At 34.1% G+C, this 27,423-nt stretch overlaps 1 protein-coding gene across 15 annotated transcripts in view; it reads right to left on the bottom strand.

Annotated features, from left to right (window-relative positions):
- The window catches only part of ADGRL3 (adhesion G protein-coupled receptor L3), an 841,123-nt gene that overhangs the window by 705,859 nt on the left and 107,841 nt on the right, over nucleotides 1-27,423 (bottom strand). For 4 of the 15 annotated variants that reach the window (XM_077136975.1, XM_077136977.1, XM_077136978.1 and 1 more), the window contains one exon: nucleotides 21,525-21,716. The exons of the other annotated variants lie outside the window; for them this stretch is intronic. The gene's annotated coding sequence lies outside the window, so the exon portion shown is untranslated. The remainder of the gene's footprint in view (nucleotides 1-21,524; nucleotides 21,717-27,423) is intronic. 15 annotated transcript variants of the gene reach the window in all.

Here is a 27,423-nt window from a genome sequence, read left to right as displayed (position 1 = left end):
TCTCTAGGCACCATTTATTGAAGAGACTGTTCTGTCCCAGGTGAACTGGCTTGACTGCCTTATCAAAGATCAAATGTCCATAGATGAGAGGGTCTATATCTGAGCACTCTATTCGATTCCATTGGTCAATATATCTATCTTTATGCCAATACCATGCTGTTTTGACCACTGTGGCTTCATAATATGCCTTAAAGTCTGGCAGCGCGAGACCTCCAGCTTCGTTTTTTTTTTCCTCAAGATACTTTTAGCAATTCGGGGCACCATGCCCCTCCAGATAAATTTGCTTATTGGTTTTTCTATTTCTGAAAAATAAGTTGTTGGGATTTTGATTGGTATTGCATTGAATCTGTAAATCAATTTAGGTAGGATTGACATCTTAACTATATTTAGTCTTCCAATCCATGAACACGGTATGCCCTTCCATCTATTTAGGTCTTCTGTGATTTCTTTTAACAGTTTCTTGTAGTTTTCTTTGTATAGGTCTTTTGTCTCTTTAGTTAAATTTATTCCTAAGTATTTTATTCTTTTAGTTGCAATTGTAAATGAAATTTGTTTCTTGATTTCCCCCTCAGCTTGTTCATTGCTAGTGTATAGAAACACTACAGATTTTTGAATGTTGATCTTGTAAGCTGCTACTTTGCTGTACTCATTTATTAGCTCTAGTAGTTTTCTTGTGGATTTTTCTGGGTTTTCGATGTATAGTATCATATCGTCTGCAAACAGTGATAGTTTTGCTTCTTCCTTTCCAATTTTGATGCCTTGTATTTCTTTTTCTTGTCTAATTGCTCTGGCTAGAACCTTCAACATGATGTTGAATAATAGTGGTGATAATGGACATCCTTGTCTTGTTTCTGATCTTAGGGGGAAAGTTTTCAATTTTTCCCCATTGAGGATGATATTAGCTGTGGGTTTTTCATATATTCCCTCTATCATTTTAAGGAAGTTCCCTTGTATTCCTATCCTTTGAAGTGTTTTCAACAGGAAAGGATGTTGAATTTGTCAAATGCCTTCTCTGCATCAATTGAGATGATCATGTGATTTTTCTGCTTTGATTTGTTGATATGGTGTATTACATTAATTGATTTTCTTATGTTGAACCATCCTTGCATACCTGGGATGAATCCTACTTGGTCATGATGTATAATTCTTTTAATGTGTTGCTGGATTCGATTTGCTAGAATTTTGTTGAGGATTTTTGCATCTGTATTCATTAGAGGGATTGGTCTGTAGTTTTCTTTTTTTGTAATATCTTTGCCTAGTTTTGGCATGAGGGTGATGTTGGCTTCCTAGAATGAATTAGGTAGCTTTCCCTCCACTTCGATTTTTTTGAAGAGTTTGAGCAGAAAGAATTAGTATTCTTTCTGGAATGTTTGGTAGAATTCACATGTGAAGCCGTCTGGTCCTGGACTTTTCTTTTTGGGAAGCTTTTGAATGACTGATTCAATTTCCTTACTTGTGATTGGTTTGTTGAGGTCATCTATTTCTTCTTGAGTCAAAGTTGGTTGTTCATGCCTTTCTAGGAACTTGTCCATTTCATCTACATTGTTGTATTTAGTAGCATAAAGTTGCTCATTTGAACAACTCCAGCAGAAGCCAGAAGGACCCACAGTAGCTCTGAGAGCCATTTTGAAATCAACCCATGAGAGAAGGGACAGCAGATGTCATGATGTACCTTCCCATGTGAGAGAGAAATCCTGGATGCATCAGCCTTTCTTGGGTAAAGGTATCCTCTTGTTGATGCCTTAATTTGGACATTTTCACAGCCTTAGAATTTTGTAACCCATTAATCCCCTTTGTTAAAGCCAGTCTATTTCTGGTATATTGCATTCCATCATCATTACCAAACCAAAACATTCCCCAAACTAATAAAACTGTCACTACTGCGGCCACACACACACACACACACACACATACACACAAACCACAAGCTTAGAGAAAGTACATTTTGAGATAATATTATAATAACTGTTGTAGCTAATTATTAATGAAAAACAGTGTTATTAAAGAATGTTTAAAGGGTAAAATTGAACAGAAATCTTCAAGATGAGCAATATTCTCGATGAAGATAAATAGACTATTCTTGATGAAGATAATGTCTCTTAACATGGCCTGGTATAAATTACATTTATTTTTGCTTCATGATAGCAACATTATTTAATTATGACCACTGACATCATATTAAAATCAACTTTACAAAAAGCTATCCAAATGACACATTAATTATTCAATTTTACTGAAACTTACTATGTGCCTGGTATTATGATAGGGACTTAAAAAAGAAAGCTATACAGAGAAAGAAGAATGAGACCATCTAACTGTTCCTATCCTCTAAAAGGGATTCAAATTAATTACAAACTTCTAATTGCTATAATTAGAGAGAATCATGAAGGCTATGGTTTCAAAGAGGAAGATGATTGCCTTAGTTTGCTAGGTTGCTGTAACAAATACCTCTCTTTGTTTAACACCAGGATTTTAGGGGCTCACAATTTTGGAGGCTAAAAGAACTCCAGAGTCAAGGAACAAGACCAAGCTTTCTCCAAAGTCTGTGACATTCTGGAGATGGCTATCCTCCATCACATGACACTCTCTCTCTCTGGCTTCTCCTACTTCCTGACTTTTTCTAGTTTCTAATGACTTCTGCCTTCTGTTTATTGGCTTCTGCATCTAATCTGGTTTGTTTATAAGGACTCCAGCCATATGGATTAAGGTTCACCCAAATTCAATATGGTCTCATCTAAATATGGTCTTCAATGTAACTACAAATGAGCCCATCCTTTAAGTAAGAATAACATTTTGAAGGACTCATTTACAAATATGGTCATGCCATGGGAACATGGAGTAAGGCTTGAATATGTATTTTGTGGAGTATAAAATTCAATTCCTAGCAGTAAGCAATGACTCATTGAAGAGGTGATATTTGTGGCTGGACTTTTAAGTGAGGAATGTCTGATAAACCACAAGTGGTCGCTAATATGTACAGAGCAGAATTATTTCCTAATGCAAAATATCCAATTTAGTTTGCATCTGAGGGATGATGACTCTGATAGATGTCCTATCTAAAATACAAGCGTAACTACCACATCACAGCTGCAAAATAAAGTGCTGTATCTTTAGATGGAGTATTTATGAGGTGCAGAATAAGAGCTCATAGATATCCAATCTGATTTTGCACTCCACTCTATATAGCAGCCAGGACCAGTAAAAAAAGGATTCATTCTGAATAGAGATCAGTCTTTTCAAGGTTGTGAAACTTTGGTCAAAATACTTAAATTCTCAGTATTCCTTTTAAACAATTATATGAATACTCCTAACTCATTGGTCTATTTTGAGACTTGATGAAAGCATATATGCATAACCCCTGAGCACTCTTGGTCATGTTTTCTTTCCAGTTATTTTGGCCAAACTGACTGCTTCTCCCTGCCTGAAGAATTGCTACCCAAGTACCTCCTCTGAGAATCAGTCAGCCAGCAGCAGACTGTCTCAAAAACACCTGAGCTTCAAGAACCAATCAACCAAGAGACCCAAGATTCCTGGGTTCCATCAAGGTAGAAACACTGTCTAACTTTAGAACCACCAATGCCAATTTATATTGATAAACACAAGGCAAACCAGTTTCTACTACAAGGCTATTTAAATATCTGTGTAGCTATATGTTGCTCCTAGAACAAATTCAAAAGAAATTATGTTTTAAACTTAGGTTGAAAGTTCACATTACTGCCAATATCCAAAATAAGTACAAAGCGTCTTGTACTGTGTCAATGATTATGAAATGGGTGCTGTTCTGTGGCAATGAACTCAACCTCTGTGAGTTAATACTCTCATAATTTAATATTCAAAAGTACAGTGAGGCTAGAAGATGTATTCCATTGCTGGCTCTACTAAACCAAATCCAATTCCAGCCCATTCATTACTTATTTATTATTCTGTACACACTTACCTCATTTTCAAAAATGAAGGACGGGCAAGGGTGTTTATTTAAAAATCTTTTAGGTCTCTTTCTAGATAAAGTAAACTAATATAATACTGAATTGTTCAGTTTAACAAATATATAAATAAAGTCATAGTGATACACACAAGCAACAAATCCACCAATTGTACATGTTTGTTCAACAGACCCAACCACCTAATTTAACATTTAAGGAAGGTTCCATTACCAAAAGTGCTCAGGGGTTATGCATATATGCTTTCATCAAGTCTCAAAATAGACCAATGAGTTAGGAGTATTCATATAATTGTTTAAAAGGAAGTACTGAGCATTTAAGCATCTTGACCAAAGTGTCACAACCTTGAAAAGACTGAGCTTGGATCAAACACTTCTAGAGTGGGTCTGACTGACAGTATCGTATCAGTGGGCCTGTGAAGAGAATTTCATACTATCTTCAGTAGTCATTAATAAGAACTGTGGCATGGACTAGGAATATTTTGCATGTATGAAGCATGGGATGAGCAGGTTAGCTGACATGGACATGGAATTATTTGCAAATTTTAATGTAAAACATGCTTTCAAACTATGCATTTCAGTCTTTCAATTTACCTAAAATTTGTCAGAAGGCTACGATATTGCACAGATACATAAAATGCTCATTCAGCTTAATACTTTGTCTTCCACTTAGTAATTATTCAATAGTTTTTGAATGATGAATGGAAAATATATTAGTAGCTGGTAGAATCTTTACAATATTTAAATGCTTACATATACACAAAAATGATAGTACATGTAGGTTAAATTGTTCTTCTGGTCCTCAAATTTAAAAATAATAGCTCAATCAGATCAGTTAATGAGCAGAGTATTACGTAGAAAGATATATTTATATCAGCTGCCACATATGACGTTTTCTCAGTGGTCCTCAAACTGAAATCTCTTTGCTTCTTGAATGAAAGGCATAGTGTCTTAACATGCCAATCTCTGTGTAAGATACCAGCTAAATCCAGATGAAGGGAGAATTTGTTCTGGACACAGAATATCTCTCTCCTTCTCTCTCTTTCTCAAACACACACAAACACAGACACACACAGTGAACCAAGGCACTCTAAAGTTTGAGAACCATCTACACACATGAAGAATAGAAAGACAAGTTCCTTCCAATCAGTATTATCATAAAGTCTTTAAGGTAATACACTGAAAATGTCAATTTAACATTAAAAGTCAATGTTAAGAGAGTGCACAGCTAGTTCAGTGACAGAATTCTCTCCTGCCATGTGGGAGACGGGGGTTCAATTCCTGGCCTATGCAAGCCTCACTGCATACTCCTAAAATCAACAAATGGTGCTGCAATAATGGGATATCCACATGGTAAAAGAACGAAATGTGACCCCCACCACACAGCATACAAAAAAAAAAAAGGCAATGTTAGAGAGACCACCATAAATAAAAAATAACGTAGTACCTAGGATCTGCTTTGTATCCCATCTGTGGTTATAGATACAAAGCATAGCACAGGGCAAGTGCTCAAAAATTTAAATATAATAATTTAAATATCAGTTCACATAGGTTTTGTTTTACAAAATCATGTCCACTAGAGTAAAAAAAGTTAACAAAAATAAAACAGGGAAGAAAAAGAGGAGGAGAAGTAACTTTGACCTTCACAAAGCCTCAGCAAGCCCCCTGCCAAGGGGCAAGAAAAGACAAAAAGCAGAAGCCACAGATTTTCTTAGTTTTCTGTGCCATCTGAAATGTGCTACTTTTGTTCCTAACTCAGGGCTTTAATTCTATCTCTAAAGTAATGGGTGGGGGTGTAGAGGAAAGGAAAACAGGCCTTTCCTATTTAATTTTTAATTGTCACTGGTATGCTGATTTAAGATTCAGTCATTCAACTTTATGCTCATACCACCTAAAACCCTCACAGACAAGAAAAAATAAATAAAACAGAGTCAGGGGCAGTAAGCACAAAAGGAGTCAAAGGCACAACTTCCTTTGAGAAGAGGGAGTTCAGGGTTAAGAAGTCAACAGGACTGCTGTGGACAAAGCAGAGATTTCCAAAGATCAGAGAGGCACTTTCCCAGCACATGCCCAGAATAATCAATGTGGCCACCTGCCAGGCGAGGTAACACAAGAAAACAAAGGCCGATTCATCCACACCTCCACAGGTAGAAAATTAGCATCAAATCTGGACCATTTTAGAGTAAAGAACAACTCAGGTTTTAAAATTAGAAGACAACCCCCCCCCCTTCCCTTACACTCCATATTAAGAAAGTACAGAACAGAGTGGTTTTGCATGTATTTTCACTCCTATTTCCAGAAAAGCCCTTCTTCAAAGCAAGAAAAAAATTGGGATTATAAGTACAAAAAGAAATACAAAGAATGCCTTTGTGACTCAGCACACTGTTTATACCCAGATATCATGGAGCTTTGCATTCAAAACCCAGTTGTAATGGAGTTCCACAGTAGAATGGGTACAGTGAATGCAACCACCATGAATGTTGGCAGATTATTATACAAAGGGCAGTTATCCCACAGAGAGGGCTGGCAGGATGACAGAGGACCAATAAACGAATAAAGTGAAAGGCATAATGAGCCTGATTTCCTCCCTCCTGCACTTACTTACACACTGAAGAAAACAAGTCACCAAGAAAAATACCCTGGTACTCTCCATGGTCTTTTTTAGAGGGGAAAACTCTAAACAGATACACTCCTCTGAGACCTTTTCAAGGCAGCACGGTCATACTAAGAGAATGAGTGAAAGAAAGGAGCAAAGACAGTCTTCATAGATCTCACAGGACTAGATGAACTCTTCCAAATCCCACAACATGAGCACGCTGGAGGGTATTTTCAGTCCACATAGAGAGTGGATACCAACCAAATCATTCCTCAGATTCAACTTATTTATTTAATGGAAAAGGAAAAGGGCCACCACAGTCCCATTCTCTCATTTTCAGAGGGATTTGAGTGTCAACTTGAAAACTGGCATATGTGCAGCCTGTTTAAACCGATCCAAATAGCATTTACTCTTTTAATTTCTATGTTGTGCATTAAGTATTTTATATATTGTACATTATGTACATATAATACATATCACATTATATGTTATTTATATATAATCTTTCTCTACCCATCTTTTTCAAAATACACACAATTTCTTGATTTCCTCATTACTAATATGTTTACAATAAATAAAATTATATTTATCAATACAAAGCACTTACTTTCACTAATAGATCACAGGTTTAAACATTTAGGTTAAACAACAGCAAACTAAAACCTTTGCTTTCATGCAAGCACAACGATATACAGGTTTTAGTACAAAAGTCACTTAAGAGTTTAAAGAATTTTCAAGAATGAAGAAATCTTTCTCAGAGATTCAGGAATCAGATGCAGATCATTTTCATACCCATCCCATGATCTTCCTAATCTTTTCTTTTCAATTTTACTTCATTCATTGTCCTAGAAACATAAACTGCTGGCATGCTGTTTTATATCTGAATCGTTACTTCTGTTTTCTCAAATCATCAGCCAGTTTTTGCCTTGACTGTTGCTACTGTCAAATCTCTTCCTTTCTGTGCTGTTTAAATCGCTCTAAGTAAAAAAGCAACTGACATTCTACTCTTAAAAAAAAAAAATGAATCTTTTGACATTTCAGGATGTTAATAGATGGATAAACTGTATAACAGGAATAACAGTCCTGAAAGAGAATTTGACCTGAATAACCATATACCATACTCATTCATTTATAATTGCACTAGAGATGAATGAGAAAAGATGAAGTAGAACCATATTTCAAGATGCATGCTGTGATTTCTCATTACAGGGATAACCTTAAAAACGGAATCATTTTAAGAGTAAAACATAATGAAAATGAAATCTTATGCATTAAGCATTCCTTAGTGGGTATACCCATATAAGTGAAACAAGACCCATATAAGTGAAACAAGCCCATCATCATAGCTCCATATACAAATTCTCTAGTGATATAAGGTTTGCTTAAATGCCTTTTCTTCAAGTAAAAAACAGATAAATTGGTATTAGCTCAGCATTTTATTAGTGTTAATAAACCAGTTCTATTTTACACAAACTCTTCCAAGGAAAAGCAGAAATCATTCCACTTTTTTTCATAAAATAATTAATTTGTAAATGTGGGTGTTTTTTTTTTTTTGCATTTTATACATGTAATGAAAGTCATTCTTTTAAAATATTTTATAAATACTCTACCTGCTATATGAATTTAAGAAAACTGTATTCAGTGGCATGGCATAGAATTCAACATAACACCATACTTCATCCTCATTTAACCTATTAGGATAACCAATCTCTTTCTAAATCCAATTTAATGCATAGAAAATCCTAACAAACCTGTCTCATAGCTCTTAACTACATTAAAAAAAGACGTATTTTATAGCCTTGTCAGGAAGAAACTTTCTAAAATATATATTATATAGGATTTCATTCATGTTTGGCTCTTTCTATGCAGAAAAAGAAATTGACATAGTAAAACCCAACAGGATACACATCTGCATAAGTTTTCCCAGCCTCTTAAATTGTGGGTAGAAAATCCTTGCTTCTAAGGCATACTTCCATAGTTTAGAGATAATCACATTCATGCCAGGAATGGAAGGCTGCCCCAGGCAACATTTAGTAATGGCCCACTTTGATAGTGACCACTCTGGTTCTTTCTTTGAAAGCATTAATTAAGTATCTAATCTAAAGTTTTAAATGCTTCCTCTAGTTTTAATTTCATGCCAAAAATACCCTTTTAAACTTTTTAATAAGTAATTAATATATCTCTACCACACAGTATTTCTCTGTTTCTTTCCTAATTACCCAGAAGGAGGGCACCAATTAACAAAAACTTCCTAGGGTGGAACATCTACTTCTCCCCAAATGCCGTGGAAAAATCTAACCTTGGATAGATGAATACATTTCAATTTTCTGTGGACTATGGAGAAAATTTTTTTTAATTATTTTGCAAATGAAATTTACATTGAAGAGTGTTTTGGTAATACACTCTATTGATCAGGAAATTCAATAAAATGAAAGTTTAAATAAGACTTGAACATATCCAGAATAATATAACACTATAGAAGTGTCACATCCAAGTAAAATCAAGGTAGCTCCTAATTTCATACATCCCTAGGCAATTATTTATTTTGTGATATTTTACCTATACTCTGAACACTAGCCCACTAAATGAAGAAACTTCCATTTTAGTTTATAATTATAAAAGGGGTACATGGGCGGTTCAGTGGTAGAATGCCCGGGTTCAATTCCCAGACCATGCACTCAAAAAAAAAAAAGATATAATTATAAAGATTCCAGAGAGTAAATCATTTCTCTGAGTTATTGCAGCTGTATATGATAAAAAGCCTTCTATAATATAGCAGGCTTATAATGAACATCATAGTCCTGTCAATAGCACTAGTATTGTATCACCACAGTTTAAAATTATAAAATTATAAAATGTATCTTTTTTTCATTTCATTTCTATAAGAATCCAAGGAAAATAAAGTTCTAGTAAATATGTTCATATGCTTATGTTCTAGTTTGCTAGCTGCTGCAATGCAATATACCAGAAATGGAATGGCTTTTAAAAGGGGGAATTTAAGAAGTTGCTAGTTTACAGTTCTAAGGCTGAGAAAATGTCCTAATTAAAGCAAGTCTATAGAAATATCCAATTTAAGCCATCCAGGAAAAGATACCTTGGTTAGGGAAGGCTGATGAAGTTCAATGTTTCTCTCTCAGCTGGAAGGGCACATGGTGAACAAGGCAGTGTCTGCTGGCTTTCACGTGGCTCTACAAAAAAGGACTCTCTCCAAGATGTTTACTCTTTCAGAAGATTCCAGTAAGCAACTCCACCTTCAATGGGTGGAGACACACTTCCATGGAAATCATATAATCAAAAGCTACCACCCACAACTGGGTAGGTCACCTCTCCTTGGAAACAATCAAAATACTTCTACCCAGCGATACTGAATTAAGATTAAAGGACATGGCTTTTCTGGGGTCCACCACATGTTCAAACTGGCACAGCTTATGACTCAGAAAAAATAATTATTATTATCTATGGTATAATAGTAGAGAAAGCTTTTTAAAGTCGATAGTCAGATGCACCTTGCCTCATGTCCCCACAACAAAGTATATAAATCTCATCATTTTACTTCTTTGTATACTATTTATCACATGGGTGAGAAGTTCACCCATTAATGGGATACAGTTTCTTTCTCCATACCAGCAACCCACTCATCATAGTTTCTAAAGACAATACATTCTTTTACCTTGATCTAACATATAATAGTATATTTTTCAGGAAAGAATCGCCTAAGCTTGAGTGACAGCATAGTTTCACTGAAGTATAGATTATATATATATATATATATATATTTCCAATTAAAATTTATTATATAAAAGTAGACTACAGCAACATGTTATTTTTAGATAGACATAAAATATCTCAATTTTTTCACTAGTATATGAGTGTGTGTGAGTATATGATATTTATTTACAAGCTAAAACAAGCAGGTATGTATCATACGAGGAAAAATTATTTCATTAATTTATGTGATATTTTTATTTCTTCTAACAATCTCTAGCCATTTACTTATTTGAACTAATGTTTCCCATAGTTCATTTTGGTCATAAGCATAGTCCATTTGATAGGCAAAAGTGCTTATATTTAACGAACACATTAAAACCTTAATTATCAACAAAATTCCAACTAAGCTATGCCAAACTATTTTTTAAGAGAGGAAATAAAAAATAAGGAAACATATTACAAATTATCATTCTTAAAACACCACCATTCAGCATTTGTCCTTGACTCGAGACAACAGAATTTCATTCATAGCTAACAATTGCATTTAGAAACTTCATATTCCAAAAAATGATCCTGAGTCACCATATAACCTTAAATCAAAATGGATTCATTATTTTTATTATACGTACTGGGCTAAAACATTTAGAAATATTTGCAATATAACTGAAAAATTGAAGTAACTAATACCTACTTTGCAATATGAAGCCCCTTTAAAGCAGAGTATTTGATTATCCAAGTGTCCAATTAATCAGTGATGTCTTTCACTTTTGAACTTCAAATATTTGTATTCTAAATAGTACCACAAACCCACCAAAGTTTTTATTTATAGGATACATTCAGGATGTAGTTTGTTTTAAAGTCAGCTTATGATGTCACTGAAAAATAGAAATAGAAGTCACTAATAAATTGCCCAATGTTCTCTCTAGTCATGGACATTAATTCCTATTCCTACTTTATCGACAAAATATATGTGATCATCTTCTACAGTTGATTAAATGTTTTATTTAAAGCTAGTGATTTTTTTCAGTATTAAGGCTTTACAGATAATGTATTTTAACAAAAATGTAGCTTTAGCCTTATTAATCCAAAAAATTGTCTATGGTTATACTTGTTGATAGATTGAATGATCTATGATGGGTATAAAACCACCTAAATGGTTTATGATGGGGACATATTCTAAGATTTTACAAGGTTTACTTCAGTCAAAAGAGTACCAAAAAAAAGTCCAATGTTTGGATGGTGTGAAATAGTACAAGGATAACTTTCTCAGAAATACCTCTCAGGGTCCTTTTCTTTGTAATAAATTCATCAAGAATAGCTCAAATAATCAATAAACAATTATGGGGAATGTACTCTATAGTACTAAAACACAGTCCTTTGTTTTCAGGGAACTTACAGTCTGGAGAGAAAATACAGAAACAAGAGAAAATTGAAAAATAATATGGTGGTAAATTCCTTAAAAGCAAAATGAACAGGGTACTCAGGAACTAGAGAAGGAAGAGTTACCCTACAATGCTTAGCCTACAGCTCTTGCTTGGGGGAAGCCTTCTAGAAGGAGAAGAAATCTGAAATGAATAACTAAAAGTGCTTAATACCAATTTAATTGAAGAGAGGTAGAAAAGGCTTTCTTAGCCAAGAAAAGAGCATGACCCAAGATAGAGTGGCATAAAATAGCATGAGAGCAGAACTCTTTTGGTAGTTCAATATTAACAAAAAGTAAGTGGAATAAGGCAGGAAGTAATTGGTGAAATATTGACTGGAAAGAAGTCAGCTCATGGAGCCAAATCATGATATGCAATCTAGAACATATTTTGGATATTCTTTTTATAAGCAAATTAATTTTAGCATTGACACCCTCTGATAGTGTTTAATAGTATATGGTGGTAAGAAATTATTGTCCCATTTGTATGGTTGCTCCTATTTGTCAGCCTATGGCTCTTGCAGTTTTCAGCTAAAATGCATTTTATATTATACTGGGTAGTAACAATATGAGAAGAAATGGTCCCTACCTCATGGAGTTTACGGGGTTAACAGCGTTTCTCAGTCAGGGTGCCATTCACAAATGTAGGGAAAGCTCTTTGCTCTATGGGCCTAATGCAGGCATTACAACTGTTTAATACTGCTGTCCCCCAATCACTAAATGCCAGTGGCAACTCCCAGTCAAAATGACTGCAGAAAATGCTGCATGGTCCTAAATAACCCATGGGATAGATAATAATATTCTAGTTCAGAATCATTGGTCTGGATAGCCAAGACCCATTAAAAACATCCTCTTTCCAATTAAAAGACAACTTGTTACGGTACAAGGTCTATACCACTTCAATAAAAATGTACGGTATAGGGGAATTATAAGTTTTAAATTATGACAGAAGTAGGTTCAAATCTAAGTTCCAACATATACTTCATATAATACAGAAAAGTTCAATTCATGTCTCTTAGCTTCAAATTCTCCATACATAAAAAGAAGGTAGTAATACCTATCGCAAACAGTTGAAATGATGAATAAAGAACACATGTAAATAGCTCTGACAAATTGCAGATACTCATTAGAGATTTATAGGAATTAGAGTTCAAACTACTTTGTTTTACAGTGGATGATGTGAAGCCCACAATATTTAAGAGACTTCTCTACTCCTATAGAACATTGAGTGTCCCATCTCTTGCATTAACAGTACCAGAGAGAGTAAAAATGTGCATTGCTATTTCCCAATTCATAAAAAAAGACAGTTAAAATTTCAGTATATGATGCAATTTCGAAAAATGACTAAGACTCTGCAAATGATTATATACATTTTATATCTGTAGTAGTCATTTATATCTAGCAATGTTTGACACTATTTTCAGTTAAAGTTAATGTATATTCCTCAAACTCATAATTACACATTATTTAAAAACTGACTAAATAAAAACTAAATGTCTGTATGGCACAATAATAATAAACATGGTGAAATGTCTAACAGAAATTTACTGTAAGAAAATTTAAAATAGATGAGAAAACACTGGACAATTTTTTTTGTAAAAGTTTTTAAACTTCACTCATAAGTAAATTTTATTAAAATAAAATTGGTTATATATTTTTTTGCTATCATATAGTCAGTGAAAAGACTAACAAACTCAGTTTTTAAACCCAGCTGATATAAGCAGCAAGTAAAAAAGCTTGTCAGCAGGTACAACAGCATTCGCGGGAATGTCTATTGGGGAATCTTTCTAAGAGAGTTATATTGGTTAAATGTGTTAACATTTAGAAAATGTACTTTATGTCATGGGATTTTACTTAGAGGTATTTAATCCTAGAACTGTAATCACATAAATATACAAATACACCTGTCAACACACTGTCTTTCTAGAAAACCTGCACATAAATTGTCTCCGTAGTGTTCGGTGAGTAGGCAGTTTATGTGACCTTCTCTCTGATCCTGATTTGAAAAGCTTGAGTAACTTGTCTGACACTGAACAAACGAAATCTTTCTTCTTGGAATTTGGAAGTAAAAATTAAATCTTTTTTTATTTTTAATCAAGTTGAAATGAGACGTCATATAGGAGCGGAGCAGCCATTTTCCACTATATGCACAAAAGCAAAGACAGCCAAGAGTCATAGAAAGAAGAGAATGAAACCAATGCTCCTGAGGAGCTGTGACAAAAGGAATAGTCTGAAAAAGGAGGTAAGAGAAAGAAAGCAATTTCTTTAATATTGGACCTCTAATGTATTTCCTGATTCCAAATTCTCTACAAGAATCAACTCCAGTTAGGTACTTTGAGTTGCCACTATAGTCAGCTAACACGTCCCTATTTGCTGAGACACCCTGAATAACTCTCTCTCTCTCTCAACATCAAAGAACCTCAGACTAAGAGAAAAGTTATTCCTCTGCCTTGTTTATGTTATAAAACTGAAATAACTGCAAAAGCCCATCATTTGAAAATCAGTTAAATATCTAAATTTGCTAGCATCGTAAGAAAATACAGACCTCCATTTATCATCTTGGAAATAGTCACAACATACTGTTGATTAAGAAAAGTAACTAAGAGAACAATGTCTATTCTCTAATGCACAGACAGATATGTGGAGGGATCATGACCGAAATTTAACAAACTTTATTTTTACGTAGATATCAGATGCTTTTATCATCTTCTTTAAAACTTTCTGTGTTAGTTTGCATTTTTATTGAGCACCTATCATTTTTTATAAATCAGGAAAATAAAAGTTCTTACATTTTAAACAAAGCTTACTAAAAACTTAACAAAAAACCATTAAGAAAAGGCTAAGTGAAACATCAAAGAACTAACTTTTCATTTCAAACAAAAGATGGTTCAATCCCTACAGGAAGAAAAAACTTCAGAATTACTACCAGCTTTCATGTAATTTCATGAAAAAGTCCAAACACTGATAAAATACTGTAGACAATTTCTTTGAGAGTCTATTAAACATCTATTTGTCATTTTTTAAATTGTAAAACTGGTTTAATTTTATAAAAACAACTGAACTCAAGTCAGGAAATTTAACAAGATTAAAGGAGTATTTTAGTTAGAAGCTAAGGGTATAACTTTAAAATTTTATTTCTTCCTCTATCTGGTGAGGAGGAAGAGGAAAAATCAATAAACACCAGCCTTTCATCTCTGCTCAATTCACCTCTTCTGGTGAGCAAAGAATTCCTTATGGAACACATCCAAAGCATCCAAATTTCAGACAGCTTGACAGCCCTTTCAACCAGGTCAGTCTAACAGAGATAGTAATCAAGTCTTCCATGAAGAATTTCATTCACAGAGAAGGGCTGATTATGAGTCAGGTTGAATCAACGGCACACTATTAACTGGAGATCAATGTTCAGCTTGAGGAACTATGGAGTACAATACACAATAAGGCTGAAGAAGGATAATTCAATAGTGGAACAAACCAAACCAAATGAGACCCTCAGTATAAAAAGAGGCTAATCCTGGTTTGCTAAACTCCAACCAACACCACTCCTGTTAATTCTTAGGAATACCTAGGGCTCGAATTGAGACTCTACATAAGTTTTCTTTCCTGGAACCTATGATTTCCAGAGGGTTCCTAGGCCCAATAAATCCCAAAACCCAGAGAGATAAGCCTCCCCATGATTATCAACTAATGACATCCCCCTATCCTTTAGTGTCAACACCCCTTCACAACATGTAAGAGTCAGAACAGGCATTGCCTAAAAATCACTATAGATTGGCAGAAAGCTCAGAGGAAAAGGAGGAAGTATAACAGAGAAAATAGGATTTAACAAACAAGTAGGAATGCTGAATCACAATATTGGTATTTCTCCTGCCTCTAGTGTTTTGGAGCAGCTAGAAGGAAAAAATCTGAAATGCTGGAATGGTAACCCACAACAAACTCTGAAATCTGTTCTATAACTATTTGTTGAAATGTACTTTGAAAATTATTGCTTTTTCTTTCTTTTCTTTGTATATACATCATATTTCACAATAAAAATGTTTAAAAAAATAAAAAGGCTAATCATATCCACTAACATTCTTATTATTCAAGTAAATGTTCTACTTTAGAAAAAAATGGACTTAAATATGCAAATAAAGTTTCATCTAAGCCTTAAATGCTCCCATTTGAAATATCTCAAAAAAAGAAACAAAATAAAAAAGAAAAGACTGAATTCTTACATGAGATTGTTTTAAGATAGACTAGTTCTAGCTACTCTTTCCTGTAATAATAGTCTTTTTCATATTATTTTATATACTATGGAAACATTCCTATGGAAAAGTGGTTTAAAAGGTAATAAATTGTGTTTTTGTCTTTCCCTTTCATTGCAAAGAAGTCAGTCTTTAATATGTAATGAAACAACTGACAAGGTCTTACAGGTTTTGTTGATATATTATGGCCAATCACTGGGAAAGCATCAATAGATCCATTTATCTCAGGAATAAATCTGTCACAATTTTTCTGCCTCTTATATATCCCAGAACCCTAATAGCTTTCTATGGTTATCCCATCCTTAGTCTACCCATTGATTAGAATTAAAAATTATTAGGCTTAATTCCCTCAACCTCTAAATAGTGATAGATACATATCCTAGTTTGCCTGGTACAGTCCCAAAATATGCCTACTGCCCTGGAGTAATTACTAACTGCCACCTTTTCACTCTTAGAGATGATATAGATTTGGATTGTAAATTTAGAAGATCTTCCTACTGAAAAATGTATACTATTTTTCCCATCCAAAAAACAAAACAGCAAAGCATCCTCACTTAACCCTTGTGCTATCTGAGGCTACCACTGTACTTTCCACCTTAACTGAAAAAATTATAATTTTTGATAGTGTTAGTTACAGCTTCCATTTCTTAATTTTCCATTCATGCCTCATTATCTTATAACCTATTCTATTTCTTCAAAACTACCTAACATCTAATGAATTAAGGTATTAAATTACTTTTACTCAATCTATATGCCTAAAACATTATAGAACATTAGATATTTGATCATGTCATCTTTTCTAAAACAGTTTCTTCTTTGTCTAGCATTTCCACAAACTCTCCCTAAATCTTCAACTTCTCTTTGTTGTCATTATCTTCATTTGTTTTCTTTCTCCAGACTTTTCACTTATTTCACTTACTTTTTCTTAGTGATCTACTCCAATCGTAGGGTTTCAATTACAACCTCTATGTTTATGATTCCAAACCAATGCATTTGAATTAACTACTCCCTCAAGCTTCAGACTTCAGTTTTCATATGATTGAAAGATAACTGTTTATGACATTATTATTCCCTTTGAACTCAACAAGTCAAGAACTAGTCTTTATCACTTTTAAATGCATGATTTCTCTCCAGTTTTCAGATACTTTATTCATCTTTCTGTCTTGGCAAGTAACTAATGGTGCTTTAGCCTAGAGAGTAATATTCAATAACCTAAATGAAATGAATGAGAGAAACAGTGCATGTTCTTGACAAGGGGAAATAAACTTTGCAAATTAGGCCTTTATGGAATTATTCTATTGTTATTCTACAAAAGTAAATATATACCTTCAGTACTATCTTTGGTTCCATTGCTAGTTTCATTTCCTTATTTTAGATAACTTGATACAGATAATTTTTTTAAATTATATTTTCCATCCTGCATTTCTTTCTCCTGAAATTTCCTATATCAAAATTTCTTAAAGCAAACACAAAACAATGACAATCAAAGCAAAATCTCTTATGCTTCCTATAGGACCCTGCCAGCCGAGAAAGATGAGACCAGAACTTTTCTGTCATTCTTTAGTGATCAAAATCTACCTATACAATCAAAAGGTTACATAAGCAAATAATAACAGCCCAAAACAATAGATATTTTAAACAAATATCTGATAAATTAGTTTTACAAAAGGGTTGAATTTCTCCAAAGCAAGCATTTAAAAAATACTATAGTAAAATTTAATGATAAAACATCTATTTAATTAACATCTATAAAATTAATGTTTTACTGCTAAAACAGTTAGTTTTTTTTTAACTAAAATAAAAAAGAAAAGTTAGGAACACACTTCTCAGATACATTGCTATTTTTTTGTTTTATTTATTCTACATTGCTATATTTTGCCTCAACAAACAAAATGAAGGAAGAGAGAAAAGGAACTGAACAAAACTGAATGTGTAGCTTTTTCTAAATAGAATGCTTTTGAAGCTTTGGTTACCCTTCAATTAAAAATAAGGATGGGGGTAAGAAAAAGCTTTAAGAATACTTCTAACATGGCATTACATTAGCAAATCCATTGGGTGCTCTCACTTTGTATGGTAGTAACTTCTTTTCAGAATCCTAGCAAAGAGTAGAGTGAACTCAAAGTGAAACACAAAGTGAAAACATGCAGTTCTGTCTTGTTTGAACTAAACTGTATACTTAAGGTCATTAAAACTTCCATTCGCAACATTAAGAGAGGATTAGGTTTGGGCTCTCTATAACAATTCACATAACCCTTTATCAAATACGTATTTTTAAAACTGTCCAAATATATATTTATACAGTGAGCCATAGTAATGCTAGTTTAGCATCTATGATAGCCAAAAAAGCTATTCAAACATCAGGGGACACATTTTCAGCACAGCATGAGCAGATTTAGCTGCGAGATTCCCATTAACATCAACGAATGTCGCATGGTTCAACTTAACACATCTGAGTTGAAAATTTACCCCAAAGCATCTGAGTAATAGCTCCCCAAAAGAAATTTTCAAACCTAGGATAAATCTATTTCCAATACAAGTCTATCTTTTATGGGATAATCTACCTTTCCATCACTTTTAGAGTCAAAATACAAATTGATATCATTTTTCTTCACAGTAGTTGTTTCATCTTCAAAGTAAGAACTAAATAACTTAGCCTCCAATTTTAAATTTTGTTTGTTTTTACTACTTGCAATGATTTTTTTTTTTTATGCTGTATGGCGGGGGTCACATTTCATTCTTTTTCCATGTAAGTATCCCCTTATTGCAGCACCATTTGATGAATTTTTGTTTGGCTGGTTTTTTGTTTGTTTGTAGCTTGTTTGTTTGTTTCAGAAGTGCATGGGCCAGGAATCAAAGCCAGGTCTCCGGCATGGCAGACGAGAACTCTACCACTGAACTACCCTTGCACCCCCACCTGCAATGATTTTTAATAGGTTATAATGGTTCTGAGGTCAGAGGACTCCAATTTTGGAAATGTGTACTTCAATATCTAGAATAAGAAGTAGACATGATTGATGCTAAACAAATACTGGTTAAATGAAAAGACCAAGAAAACCCTTTAAAGAAATGAGAATTCACCTCAACTTTCAAAATAATAGTTTTCTAATGCATTACTGAAAAAGTTCTTTCTACTCACATATTAATTGTACCGCTGCCTTAATATATGAGCATATGTTAATATCCTCATTAATTATATAATTATAAAAATTAATTAATATTATACATTATATTATTATATAATAATTAATATAAAAACTGTTATACATTTTGTATCTGCTATTTAGAAGCAATGCATTCAATAAACAATCTGAAAAGTCAGAGCTCTACATCTATTTTAATAAGAACTCTTACAGTTATTATAAAAGAATATTATTTTGGACTCTTTGAAGTTTCAGAATTTATCATATTTAATATGTGATTTAATGAATTATAATATCCAGGTGCTTGATTAAAAGTTAGCTTCTCCCCTCTTTATACCAACATATTAAATCTGACACAGGCAGGAATTGTGACTCAAAGCATAAAAATGCAGAAAAAGTTAAATATGTGGTCACTGCCATCAAAAATCTTAAATCTAAAAAACACATATAAATGGTTCTGAAAATATTTTTCAAATTTAATATATAAAAAGAAATATCTGCTTTTCAGCTTATCATATATGCCCATTGAATAGCTAGGTCCTAATTTGTGTAATATTTCACAGATTACTTCTCATTTCCAAAAATTAAAGGAACAAACACACACAAATCTTTGCCTGATGTCAATTTTGTAATCTAACCTGGTTTCGCTTTAAATTTTCTAATCAGTAGATTTCATATTTAATTGTAGTGTAATATATTCTTAGAAATAACCAAACCTACCCTACTATATCTTCTAAAACTCCCTCTCCTCCTTCAAATCAGGAAAAAGTCAGCAGAAATCAACATCTCATTCAAACACTTACTTTAATCAGCTCATTAACCTTTGATGATGCTTTGTCTATTTGTTTTTCATTTCCAGGCATTTATTTCCATAATTTGAAGAATCTTTTTATTTAGTGGATACATATGTATATAAAGAAAATGTCACTGTGTTTCTAGGTTCCAAGATGACTTAAAACAGAAAATATGGGTTATCCCAGATCTCAAGAAACCTAAAGAAAAACTAAGGGACAAACTGATGATTATACCTATATCCCACTCCCCACCCCATCCCACCTCCACACACAAACAACACCAATGCTCCCTATGAAAATCACAGAATAAAGCCACTGGTGAATTTAGCCAATTTCTATTACTTTTACTTCTCTAAAACAACAGCTGGAATTTTTAACCAAACTAACAACACATAAATATGTTGATTTGTTGATATGTACTAATCACTGTTCTAAATGCTTCACAAGTATCAATTCACCTTATCCTGTCAACAAGCATTATGTTAATTTGCAAATGAGAAAACTGGGGTAAAACAAAGTTGTCACTCACTGGAGGCTGTTTAATAAGTGGAAGACCTGGGATTGACAAATCAGGTGGTCCGATTCCAAACTCTGATCTCAACAATTACCTTATGTTTCTTTGATCATGAAAGACAATCAAACCTATACAAAATAAGCACTTTATGTATAGCTTTTCTCGTTTTATGCGGGATCACATTTGAGCTGAGTGAAACATTGAATCTAAGATTGTTAGTCTGGCAAATTGTGAGCTGGGACTTAAATGTAAATCCTGTGATTCTAAATCATATAGACTTTGAATATTTCTTCTCATCAACAGCAATAATGGGAAAGAAGTGACACATTCCTAGACTAAAACAATATATTAAACTCAATTTTCAGAAATTAGCCAAACATTCCCATCCTTACCTTAGCTCTAAGTATAAGCAAGTAAATACAGCCAGGGTTCTTAGCAGAATAACAGATAAAGAAATGTTTTAAACATCTCAGTTATGTGGAGAAGAAAGTAATTCAAACGTGAAGACATTTATCAAATTTCTTGTAATTTATTCCAAGTGACTATAGTGAGGAAGGAAAATCTTATTTCACAGAATAAAAATAAATGATTGTAATGAGGTTTCCTGAAGTTTTTTTTTTTTTTTTTTCAGTTTCTAAAAATGCTACATTTATATGTCACGAATTTTTAGAGGGTTCACCCAAAATTATCCTGGTTAGGTAGTATATTCCGTGTACAGGTTTTAGAACCAGGAAGCCTGGCTCTTAATTATATTATTTACCAGTTTCTTAAATTCATATTGGAAAAGTTAATTTTCAGCCTGCTTTTCAATAAAATGGGTGCCATGGGATTGCAGTAAGGAAAACAGGAGAGAACCAATTTATAGCACTTATCAAATATCTGACAACAAATAATCAGTAAATTAATATGGGATTTAATTAGCATTGTGACTGTCAACATAATTCTATTTTTTTAACATTTTAAATTTTCTAGAATATTAAATTTGCCAAAGAAAAACCAAAGGTAATTTAATTAAAATGTATACAGATTTGTTGTAACATCTTCAAGACCTGTTACTGGGAAAAATTACGTTGTGCACTCTATGGTGGTAATGTATTGGAGTGAAGCAGAACTATTAACCTGGCAAAGATCTATGATAATACTTATCTGAATGCTACATTTATAGTACCTTTGTCATTTCCTAGGCTAGCCTGGGTTAACTGCACAGCACAGAGAGACACGAAATCAGAAGATAGCATGTATACATAATGCTTCCAAAAAGGAGTGATTACTCGAATCATGGAAACTTCATGGACATCGACTTCACTTGTGTATGCCACCTCATGGTTCACAAATTTTTCTAAGCATTATCTCATTTGATCTGTAAAACAATATTGAGAAAAATGCAATACGCATATTATGCCTCTTTTGCTGATGAGGAAACTGGAGCTCTGAGAATGTAACTTTTTATCTGTTCGCAAAAGGAAAGCTAAAACATATCTTGAGTATCTTTGTCCAGTGTTTCCTAGAATTATCTTGTTACAAAATTGTAGCAGGTTGAAAGCTGTTGTTGTTTGAGACTGCATTTACCCCAGAAAATCATGCTCTTAAACCTAGTCCCTTGCTGTGGGTGTGAACCTATTGAAGTAGGACCTTTGATTAGGTTATTTCAGTTAAGGCATGACCAAGGGTGGCTCTTAATCCTTTTACTGGTATCCTTTATAAATGAGACGAATTGAGAGAGAAAGAGAGAAGCCAAGGAAGTAGTAAACTGAAAGCAAAGGAACAATGGAAGAGAAAGGAGAGACTAGCAGACATGGCCATGTGCCTTGACGAGAGAAGTCCAGGATTGCCTTAGCTGGCCATGGGGAAAGCATCTTCTGATGATGCCTAGATTTGGACATTTTTCTCAGCCTCTAAATTGTAAACTTGTAAGCTAATAAATTCCCATTGGTAAAAGCCAACCCATTTTAGGGGCATCTACATTTCAGCAGGCCAGCAGACTAGAACAAATATGAAAAAAATCTCATTTGTTTATAAAATTATCCTATAGATTTTCCTTTATTATAACATGCAAACATAATAGCTTTCTTTTGAGTTTTTATGTTATCTGGGAGAAGAATAAAAAAAGAAATGCAAAGCTGTTTTTAAACACTGTAACAGTGGTGTATTGGAAGTCTAGTCTAGCCCCTGGCTACTTTACCTAGAAGGGTAGAAGCTATGATCTTCAACTTTGCATTTTTTTTCCCAATCAAAAAATATGATTGGAAAACAAGCTACTCTGCTCTCCACTAATCTGCATTCACATTTCACAGTTCATCCTTTCTTGTGCTTCAACAAACTAGCAAATGCAATATACAAAGTAAAACTGGCTAATCAAGAATGAAGCAATAAGTTAATAGTTTTTGATAGATCCATTTCCAGTTCTCTCATCAACCCTATTAGATCCTGGCAGTACATAATGAATGTTCTCTGATTACTCTTTGACTTTGAAATGGTGAAAAGTCTTTGTGAGGTGACTATTAATCTTTTTAGGTCAAAAACACCTTATAATCCACAAAGGTACTTGTATATGGTTCCACCAAAAGTCTGCTTTGTGTATAAACAAAATTAAAGGAATTGTTACTTCTTTAGCAGTACAAGGATTTTGGTCTGCCAGAACCTCTCCCAGATTTAGCACTAAGAAGTATACTACTATGCTTGAAAAACATATAATCCAGTCTCATAGTTTACAGCAAAACAATAATATAAGGGGTAACTAAAATATTCAGAGATGGAAGAGAACTTAGAAATTAATACTGCTTTAATTTTCACAAATTTCAGGTTTATCTTTTCTCTTATACATTTCTAAATAAGGAAATAACCCCAAAAGGTAAACCTACAGGGATGCTTAAGAGTTTCAAAGACTTAAGGAAAATTCTTTAGTGAATGATTCTATTTTACTACTAGCTACCTTTAAAAAAATACCTCTTGAAGTAGGCATTAGAAAACATGATATAAAATTCTATACTTCCCTTTACATAGTTCCCAGAAATATAGAGAAAGGGAAAAAAGAGGGGGGAGAGAAAGAGAGAGAGGGGTGGGATCCATTATGTAAGTATGGATCAACCACTTAATATTTTGGCAAAAAGTGAATTCATATACAAAAATGATCCCAAGGTCAAGTAAACAACCATCATAAAAACATGATAATGACATAGAATTGATTGGAATGATTCCAAATTCTTTCCTGAACCAAACTGCTTCTTTTTTGAAGTCTCTGCTAGAATCCCAGCAACCCATTCACGTGGACAATAGCTACAGCCCGGTAACTGATCTACCTGCTCCCACCCTCAGCCCAGTATACCCCAATTCATTTTCTATTCAACAACCAGAATGATCTCTTACAATATAAAGCAGACACATCATTCTTCATCCTAATAATGCTCCAAATGGACTTACAAGCAAGTAGAAGAAAGTCAAGATTTCTTATCCTGGCATTTTAGGACCCAACAAAATTTAGAAACTTCTTAATTTTATCCCTTACCCAACTTGGTCTCCACACTAAACATAAGCCACACTGGCCTCCTTTTCTGCCCCTGAAACAAACGAAATGTGTTTGTGTTTTGGGGTTCTTGCATTTGTTCTTTCCACAGATAATCAACAGCCTTCCTCCTTCCTGTCCTTTGGGTTCCCTATCAAATATTTTATTCCTTAATGGAGTCAACCTGAGCCTCATTCCCACCATTCTACATGTATTTAATACAGTCTTGAACTGGCTAATTTAGTAAGTTATTTAAGTTTTGCATTGTATATATCCCACAAGTGGAACCAAATTTCATGAAAGGAAGAACCTAAACTGTTTTGATCAATGCTATAAGCTCAGTGCTTCAAACAGACTTGACATATGACATATATTACATGCTCAATAAATATTCTGAATGAAGGGGTAATATATGATACTTCTGCACTGCACTATATTCATTTGCATAATACATATCTGGAAAATGGGGAGAAAGGAGACAAAATAATTCTATACGTCCATTTGGCATTTAGTTTGCTACCAAGAAATATCATTTTAGGACCATTTACTATCTGAGATAAGCCTGAAAATGGTTATATGGGGATTTTAAAAACAGCTGCCAGCAGTTGCCATAAAGACAGAGGATCCTAGTTAATCCATATATCCAAGTCTTAAAGTCAAGCCCATTTTCCTGCCTCTGCAGCCCCTCATTCTTCCAATTAGGTTACTTGAACTATATTTTGTAACAGAACCATTAGAGGGGTTAATTTAGGACCTCATAGAAAAGGGCTTTATACAGAGCTCTTGCCTAACATATTGAAGCTCAGCACCATAATATTAGTGGTTGGTCTAGGATGGACAATAAAATGTCTACTCTGACTCTATGGGAGGAGGAATTGTTAGGGATATTCAAAAAGCACAGCCTAAAATCCTTTCTCTTGGATCTAGGATAGAAAATCAAAAACTTATTGTCCATAATCACCCATGGGGCTAGAATTTAGACCAGGAATAAGAGAAGGGATCCTGGAACATGGCACCTGTAAATTTAGAAACTGGACAAAATCAAGTATCTTCTCCTTGAGATGCCCTACATGTTTGTCAGCGTCAGGAGTGTTCACTCCACTTTGATAACCTTCCCTGACATCCTAGGTTAGATAAAGTGCCCATGTACATATTCCCACTTAAAAACTTTAATTGCAATTTTTAATCATAATAATTATGTGGTAAGTAGCCCCTTGTAGTATTAGGCTCAGGGGTCAAGTTTGCCAGGTGATGGTACCCAGTGGTTTTATCTCCAGACATTTGGAGATGCAGAAAGGACATGCCCCCGGGCAAGTTGTTGGACCCAGGAAGCCAAAAGAGAAGGCCAGCAGACTTTGCCATGTGCCTTCCCACATGACAGATAAACTCAGATGAAAGCTAGCTATCTTCCTCTGAGGAACTGTGAATTTGTAACTAAATAAATCCCCTTATAAAAGCTAGTCCAGTCCATCTCTGGTGAACTGCATTCCTGAAACCTTAGCAAACTAAAACACTTCTGAACAAATTAATGAGTAATGCAGATGACTAGATAATAGGCTCCATTTCCAACAAAGCATGAAAAACTGCAAGGCTGAGCAGGATTGCTCAACCATGGTACTAGCAGCATTTGGGGATGGATAACTACTTGTTGGGGAGGGACTATTCTGGGCACCCTGGATATTTAGTGGTATCCTTAACATATATCCACTAGATACCAGTAGCGCATCCCAGATCACCCCAAGATATGACAATAAAAAATGTCTCTGAATATTGACAAATGTCTCCTGGAGGGGAAAACGCTTCCCCGTTGAGAACTACTTAGCTAGAGTAATTCGATCAGTACCAATTGTAACCCTGCTTCTAGAACTTATCAAGACACTCCCCAGTATGTGGAGAGACATACTTCCAGCAAATGGGATAGGTCAAGTGCCTATGAGGTTACTGGCAAAAGATTAAAAAATCAAAGTGGATATTCACAGAAAACACAAACTTAAGATGTGTTAGGTAGGTTCATACTCAAAGCAAAGGCAATAACATCTGTTAGAGTAAGGAGAAAACTCTGAGGATTTTACATTTTTAATGCAGTTTTATGAATACTTAGACACATAACATATCTGGGTTTAATGAAACTGATTTGAAAGTAATTATACCTTCACACTTTATTTGAAAGAGTATCAACTATGGAAGCAACAAGTTTACCTTGTCACAATATAATTTCTTCCTCTTGTACATACAGGAAGACTACTTTTTCCAGCTCTCCTTGCAGTGATACTAGAGGTCAAGTGACAGTCCTGGGTTATTACATGTGGGCAGACTTGGGTTTCAAAATATACCTCCTAGACGTCCAGCTCTCTTTAACATTACCCACAGTGATCTTAGAAGCCATATATTCCAGAAAGAGTAGGAACAAAAGGGAAGCACTTAACCAGGGTCTAAAACTCACAACATGGAGCAGAGATGCCCAAGAAAATCACCTGACATGCAGTATATATGAGCAAGAAGCAAACCTTTAGAGTATTAAAACCTTTGTACTGCAACATGGACTCTTCTATCCTCAATACTACACAAACCAATACTAGTTTCATTCTGTCAGCACCATTCAACTGTCAGATTCAGGAGCTCAGAAAACCAAAACCTTACACTCAAGACTGAAATTTGGGACAGAATATGCCCTCCTCCATGATCTGGATATCCTTTTTTATTCTTTCCCTATCAGGGCAATATAAAACACCTAAGAGATTAATTATTCTTCTGAAATCACATGCTGGACTGGAACATACCCATTCCAATCTTTTTAACTCCTTTATAAAATGCATAATGTATTTAGAGGCATTAAGTTGTAGGGTCCACAAGCATTCAGCCTGAGGTAGTTCAATTATCTTCAGTGGGAAGGGTAAAAAGCAGATGAAAGAAAAGGGATCAAAAGGAACTCTTAAAAAAAGTACACTAATCTTAGAGGGCAAGGGAAAAAAAAGACTTGTTAGAAAGTAGTCATTGTAATAAGGATGCTCACCATTTCACATGCTACCTTTATTCCAGATAAGCTTAAAAATTTTGGGTTTGTTCTCACAATTTCAATACACATGTGAGTGCTTGATAAAATGGATAATTCTAGCAGATTATTCTCTTTGAGGGCATAGAACAGCAGGATATAATTAGGTGTCCCAAAGGATTGATAGTTTGACTATACCCTAGAATAACCCATGCCCTTGGCAATGGATGGAAAATCCATACTGTTCTCCAGAGAGAGAAAACAGATTTTGTGTTTAAGTAGGCATTTGTATAAAGTCAGGAAAAACAGCAAAGTTATCTGTACCTATGTCAGAAGCCAATAATATGGGTAGAGTTTACCAAAAGTTTAGCCCTCCTCTGTAAGCCTGGCTATTTACTTAGTAAATAAATAACCTTTTAGTGGTTAATCAGAATGAGAGTTAATCCAGTTTATGTTATTTTTTATTAGCCATGGGAAAGAAAGTCTCTTTTTTCTAAGCGCTCTCATATTCTATGCATGATCTCAGAAAACAGACAGCAAGAAACTGGAACATATTCTAGACTTTAACTTCCT

The sequence above is a fragment of the Tamandua tetradactyla genome, chromosome 19 (genome assembly GCF_023851605.1).
Source record: "Tamandua tetradactyla isolate mTamTet1 chromosome 19, mTamTet1.pri, whole genome shotgun sequence".
In the NCBI taxonomy this organism is placed as follows: Eukaryota; Metazoa; Chordata; class Mammalia; order Pilosa; family Myrmecophagidae; genus Tamandua; species Tamandua tetradactyla.
The sequence above is the reverse complement of the archived record's forward strand: the minus strand, read 5'-3'. Positions and strand labels throughout refer to the sequence as shown.